At 37.4% G+C, this 7,023-nt stretch overlaps 1 long non-coding RNA gene across 2 annotated transcripts; it reads right to left on the reverse strand.

The window, feature by feature from the left end:
- Nucleotides 1-4,093: 4,093 nt before the first annotated feature.
- LOC134935139 (uncharacterized) lies at nucleotides 4,094-6,289 on the reverse strand. Of its 2 annotated transcripts, XR_010179927.1 has the most exons (5): nucleotides 6,263-6,289; nucleotides 5,585-5,660; nucleotides 5,434-5,501; nucleotides 5,042-5,109; nucleotides 4,094-4,925 (listed from the first exon to the last, which is right to left on the reverse strand). It is a non-coding gene; the product is annotated as an uncharacterized LOC134935139 (long non-coding RNA). The 2 variants fall into 2 exon arrangements; XR_010179928.1 differs by lacking the exon at nucleotides 5,434-5,501.
- Between the last annotated feature and the right edge of the window lie 734 nt (nucleotides 6,290-7,023).

Consider the following 7,023-nt stretch of genomic DNA (forward strand, 5'->3'; position numbering starts at 1 on the left):
ACGAACCTTTCGAGAAAGGATGGCCCTTCACAGATCAGCCATCAAGGCAGCGTTGGAGGGCAAACCGGATGATCAGCCGGTTGCCCGGCACTTTAAAAATGCACCGCACAGACTACAACAACTTCGCTACATGATCATCGACCATATTCCCCCACACATACGAGGAGGTGATCGATCCAAACTATTAGCACAAAGGGAGATTGAATGGATTCATCGTCTATCAGCAGCAGCACCAGATGGACTCAATCAACATATAGCCTGGAGTGTGTTTCTATAATAACCACATTCATTTATTCTTCCCTTAGTCACACTGCCTATTGGGTCCACTGGGTTACCAACAGCCGCTTATGGGTGTCTCCATCTCCCCCTTCCCTCTAATCTTTGATATACGAGATTGGGCTTTAACTCTCTCCTCATCTTATTGTTTTTTCCATCTGGTCATTGTCACTTGTTTGCATGGCCTTAATGGCTACCATATATTAAGACATTAGTCTGCGCTCATGTCTTGCTGACAGGCAGTGTTGCACCCACGTTTTTAAACCTTTTATCTTTACTTTTATATCACTCTCGCTCACTGGTTTAATCACTTTACATTAGGGCGATTTCTGTGCATTCTTTGTACTTACAGCACTCACTAGCAGTCACCAGCCCTATGAGTCAGTATACACGTTTATTTCTGTCACATTTAAGTTTATTTAACTTGCTTCACAGACCGCCAGCTACAGCGAGTTACTAACGGAGGCCGGGACGCCCGAGGTTGCCGTGGTTACCAGATGACGTAATTTCCTGGATACCACAAGCAGGAACTCACCGGAAGCCCGGCCTCACGCCAGCTCACGCTGCCACGGACACATTGGTGATGGGACACATAAAGGTAAGACTGTTCACACTGTGTTTTCTTGTTCTTTTCACAGCATACAGCCTTGAGAAAAGTGCCCTGCGCGGCGCTGAAACGTCGGCAAAGCTATGCCATTTATTCATGTGATTTTTCACTAAAATTCACTATTTTTTGCACCAGTCCTCAGAGTGCCGCCTGGTTCTTTTTGCTATTGGGAGTGTACTATATCCTCCCTAGGAACCACAAGTGCTTGTATTTAATCTCTTGGATGGCACCGGGGCAGTTGATTTTCATTTATAGGAGTGCCGGCCATTTGTGTCTTTATATATATATATATATATATATATATATATACACAACAAGCAGGTCCGGCTCTCCCATTAATTGATGCAATAGCGCTGGGTGCCTACACAGTAGTAGTATACAAACAGCGGCAGGTGCGGCACTCCAAGCGACGAGGATAAAGTAACTCTTACGTCCTTGTAATAGACGCTGTGTGTGTGTATTAATATATTATATATATATATATAGTCCTCTAGATACTCTCCTGGCAGAGAGAGCAAAACACGGCACTGCAGGGTTTTCAAATAGCTGAAGTTTATATAATATATTAATACACACACACAGCGCACGCAGTGATACCCATGGCACGCACGTTGGGTTTGCCATGCGACCCAGAGCATGATACAAAATTAGGTAATGTTTGCTTGATAACTTAATTTTGATCAGGGAATGATTATCTATCTATCTATCTATCTATCTATCTATCTATCTATCTATCTATCTATCTATCTATCTATCTATCTATCTAGAAGGGACACCAACATATCTCTTGCCTCCGGGCGTCTGGGATGAATTTACGCCACTGCATGGATGATAATGTATCAGATTAATAACTGCAATGCACTGTAGAAAATACAGCTTAGTCTTGTGCAGTCTGGAACCTTATCCCTAGAGGAGGGTGTGGACCCTTGGGCAGTGGGGCCCACCGGTGGTTTCCCCTGTACCCCTGTGGGCCAGTCCAACTCTGGAAATGCCAGTGAGCTTTCTGGACACCACACTGTATCAGCAGTGCAGTATCACAGTATCACTGCAAAGTATAGTCTGGACACTGCACTGTATCAGCAGATCAGTTTAGCAGTATCATCGCACAGTATAGACTTCTAGACACCACACTGTGGTGGAGATGTACTAAGCAGTGAAAAGAGTGGAGAAGTGAGCCAGTGGAGAAGTTGCCCATGGTAATGAATCAGCATTAAAGAATCATTAATAATTTGCATTCTATAAAATTATACAGAGCGGCTGATTGGTTGCCATAGGCAACTTCTCCACTGGCTCACTTCTCCACTCTTTTCACTGCTTAGTACAGTACATCTCCCCCTGTATCATCAGAGCAGTGTACCAGTATCTATCACCACACAGTATAGTCTGGGCACAGTGCTGTATCAGCTACTTTTATCAGCAGAGCGCAGCATACAGCAGTGTGCCTGCCATGCACTAGATTGAAATAGCAGTGCTGCGTCAGTGGCGAGGCCACTTATATCAAATCCAAACGTGTGAGAATCCAATGCCAGGAGAATGATGTTTTGCCTGCCTTGATCTGGAAGTCAGGTGGAAACTCCTGAGCAGTGGCTCGGATAGACTCAGATCCCAGAAGTTCGGAGCAACTTGGATTTTTAAAGTAAAGACACACATAAACTACATAAAATAGATAAACATAATCATAAATATCTCAGAAATGGCATTGAGAAACATGCAGTAGAAAAACAAATATGTGAATAATTACACAAGCCTGCAAAATTTGACTCTCAATTTTTCGGCAATTCGATGGTCAAGTCTAAAGGCATTTTGTGTGCTGATTTAAAACAAATAACTTTGATGTTTCTCTAGTGTGTAAATATGATGATGACCGGTAATAGGGCCAATGGTCAGGGTGATTTCCCTTCGCTCCACATCATGCCAGATTTCTGGTACACATTAACCCGACATAATGAGAACGAATCTTGTTCAGGGCCGACCTGAAGATGACACATGCGACCCAGGGGATCACGCAATAGGGCGTACCCATTGCGTGATGTTCACGATTTGCCATGCCGATATGGTAAATTGTGCCGACATCGTGCAAATGTGTACCCACCCTTAGACGTAAGCAGTGGCAGTTCTAGAGGTGGAGCTGCAGCGTAGTTAAAAATTCAAATAGTGGAGTCACACCAAATACCAGTGAGTCCTGGCTGGTAATGTTTGGCAGTCGGTGTGGCTCCCTTATTTGAATTTTTTTACTGTGATGCTGCCCCAACTCTGGAGCTACCACTGGACATAAGGAATTTTCACAAAATGGATGTGAGATATGGGTTGGGTATGTAGATATGCAAAATATTGCCTATTCACGTGCATTCTGGTGAAGTGTACAAAATTTTTTAACCGCAAACCATTTTACAATGTAATGTGTATTTACAAGTCCTTATATTGCTGATGGTTTTCCCTTCAAAGCTTCTTTGCTTGCAACTGTTCTGAATGGCATCATCCAACAGAAGTTCCTTATCATGTTGATGTTTCATCTTCCCTGGTTTCATTGGTTAAGCCTTTGTGCATTGGTGTAATCTTTCTTCTTGCCTATCACTTACAACCCCAATGTTTTCATTTAGAAAGTGCATTTTTGAACTAATTGAACTACTTAATGCTTTTAGATTTTTTAGCATATTTTCACTATTAGCTATAGCTAGTAGCTGTGATATTTGAAGCTCCCAAAGAGCTTTTTTTACAAAATCCTTAATATCATTCCAAGATACTCTTTCAACAGTTTTCTTTTTCCCAAAAAAAATTCATTGGGGTCACTCCTATCAGCTGCAAGTCTGCTTATATTATATATAAGCATGACTATTACCGCACTAACAACAACTCTAGAATTGCTGAGTTTAAGAGTTCAGGGTGAGATTGAGCCATAAGTGGTTTGAGTCAAGGTGCCATTGCGGATGTTACCATGATCTTGCAATGGCAACTCGCCAGCCTTGAGACCCATTGTCTGTGATGAGTCAATAAAGTCTCCACTCATTCATGATGTGTTGAATGTTGAACTTTGGCATCAATCCAATCACAATTTTTCAGACAAGTATTTCTATACCATGAGAGCAAAATAAAATGTAGATTTTGTGGAAAAATGGTAAGTGATGGTTCTTTACAAATGTTTTAATGGAAAACAGCAAGCAAAAAGCTATGAAAACATGCAAACATTTTTCAAACAACTTTTCCTTTGCAGAACTGTCATCATCTTGCATTTATTGTAATCCTATAATTTGAATCGTAAAATAAAACAGTGTATTGATGCCAATTTTGTTTTGTTTTATTTTTATAATAATGGATTTTTTTTGTTAAAATTAATATATGAAAAGTAAACTAAATGGACAAGCTAAAAGTGTTTTTAGAGGTTGTACACTTCATGACATCCCTACTTTTTTAAGTCATAATCTCTACATTCCCTATGACAACCACTGTTGCCTCCATATTATTATCACACTTTACTATTGTCTAGAAGATGACTTGAGATCTCAAGCTTGGAGTACTCCAGCAGTTGTGAAAATGAAAACATTTAAGGCCAGAGTTTGAGGAGTGAAAGGGTACTCTAAATATAGAGCTGCAACCGCTGCACAAGCAGCTGACTCTTTCACTGATACATATACAGTATATATATATATATATATATATATATGGAAACTGGGGTAGACCTAATGAAAGCGCTAAGTATGGAGCTCAACATCAAGGCGTACTCCCTGTTAGATGGAGTACAAAAGTGCAGATAAAAGAAAAGGGGGTGTCTTAAGGGAGCTTAATCAAGGTATTATCTTCCAGGATTTGACCACAGTTCACTTAAAAAACTCCAATTTATTTGTATAAAAGTGTTAGACAGTGAATCACATTGAATAACAAATGGCTGACATATTTAAAATACAGACATCAGATATAAAACAATATAATGCGGACAGTTTGTTAATCCGAAGATGCTCTCTTAATTAAAACATATCCGATGCTCTTATATCCAAACCAAAAACAACGCGTTTCATCCAACTGGACTTCACCAGGGGCTCATTATCTATATAATAAATGAATAACTGATATAACAATGTATATAATAACCAGATCCAGCCATAGTGGTCAAAAAAATGATAAAACATCAATACATACATACATATACATGCATATACATACCAACAAGGTCGGAAGAACATAAAAGAATGGATGACCGATATATGATTGAATTTATCCCTCAAAAAAATCTGAAAAAGACGTAAGATATATATAATAATATATAATATTACTGAACCCCATTGGGTATATTTTGTTAAAACATTTCAGAAATAAAATGATGAGGTAAAGGGGATATGAGTCCGTTGAATATGTTTAAACATTAGCAATTAATTATTATATTATATTATTCAATGTAGTCTATTATAATCCATACATAGACTATGAACTGGTATACATGACACTATATTAAATATAAACAGATCTTAATGGGGAAATTCCGGATGGAGGGGGTGTAGCAGGAACGTACATAAATGTAAAAGTACAAAACAACCCAGAAACAAATTTGTACATACCAATAAAAACGCTTGCAGTAATGGATGTAATGAAAAATGTGCTGAATTCACAGCTAAAATGAATGTGCCTATAATGGAAACATTATCATAGTGTAATCTATAGATAAATGTGATGAAAATTCATTTGACCAATGAGAGATTTGATACATACCAACTCAATGAGGCAAACAATAACACTATAGTGCTGAATTCTCTACAAGCCACAATGTCGTTTATGCAGATAATGCCTATGAAAAATGATATATGACATATTGATTTTATAAATATGTTCCAATCAATAGCAAAGGCTCAATTTAGTATATACAATAATTTTCAACAGATGTTATAAATGCCTAATTAATTTTACCTAATTCCTTAGGTGGTATAAGGATGTTTTAACAGATGTTATAAATGCCTAATTAATTTTAGCTAATTCCTTAGGTGGTATAAAGGACCAATATGGTAGTATAATGGTGTTCTCAGAGTTAATTACCAATATTAGTAGTATTAAGGATCAATATAGTAGTATAATAGTGTTATAAGAATTAATTACCAACATAATGTCATTTATCATAAAGATGGAATTAATCTCTATTATAAATATCAAATTCAAATGGTTCCTGATATAATTAGCACCAACAGTGCTTAATCAGCTCCAGTGTCAAAAAACCCCATTGGTAATGGCTTTTACCATAGGTTTTACTGAATCCCTTCTGCTACTAAAGCAGGTTTAAAGATTCATTAAACATTCAAATGGATACAAAGTTACAGAAACATTCCTAGGTGTAAGGAAACATCCGTGAGTCAGCCCAGCCTTGAAAGTAACAAAAATAATTACAATGTAACTTACTTAGCAGGAAGAGTGGCTTCTCCTAGTCAGCAGTGAAAGCACTGTGCTGATCTAGGGGTTTAAATACCACACCTTCAATTGCCTCAACTACCTTATATCCTGTGAGTATTAAAAGATAAACTAAACTAAAAGTCACAAAAATAGTATAAGACCATTAGTATATAAGGGTCTAATAAAACGTGCATGCATTCCCAGCCAATATAAAAAAATAAATTAAAATAAAACTTATGACAAAAGGTATATATGAGCTTAAGTGGAAGCAATTAGGTTTACATGCGTTCCACTTAGCCCTAGTGGGAACAATTAGGTGATATATATTAAAGGTATAGGGAGTGTCTAATATATATTAATGAAAAGATGAACTATAAGTGTTTATTAATGGCAGGAATAATAATAATAATAATAATATATAACATATGACAGAACTTACTAGCACACATATTATATGTACTAGCATAGGCTAATCACATATAGGTGAAAAATTGTGTTAAGGACATCCTAAACTAATTATCCTGAGCTAATTAAACCATAATATCAGTATCAATGGTTACCAACTGCATTTTGATTGGCATGGCTGGTCATATATAAGTGAAAAAGTCTTACGCTAATACTCCTAAGCTAATTCACCAAAATATTAGTAACTATGGCTACTAACAACATTTTGTTTACAGTGGTGGCAAACTCCACTGCTAAGAATATATATATATATATATATATATATATATATTGAAAGGTGTAGGGAAAACCTAATCCATGGTATA

The sequence above is a fragment of the Pseudophryne corroboree genome, chromosome 6 (genome assembly GCF_028390025.1).
Source record: "Pseudophryne corroboree isolate aPseCor3 chromosome 6, aPseCor3.hap2, whole genome shotgun sequence".
Classification (NCBI taxonomy): domain Eukaryota; kingdom Metazoa; phylum Chordata; class Amphibia; order Anura; family Myobatrachidae; genus Pseudophryne; species Pseudophryne corroboree.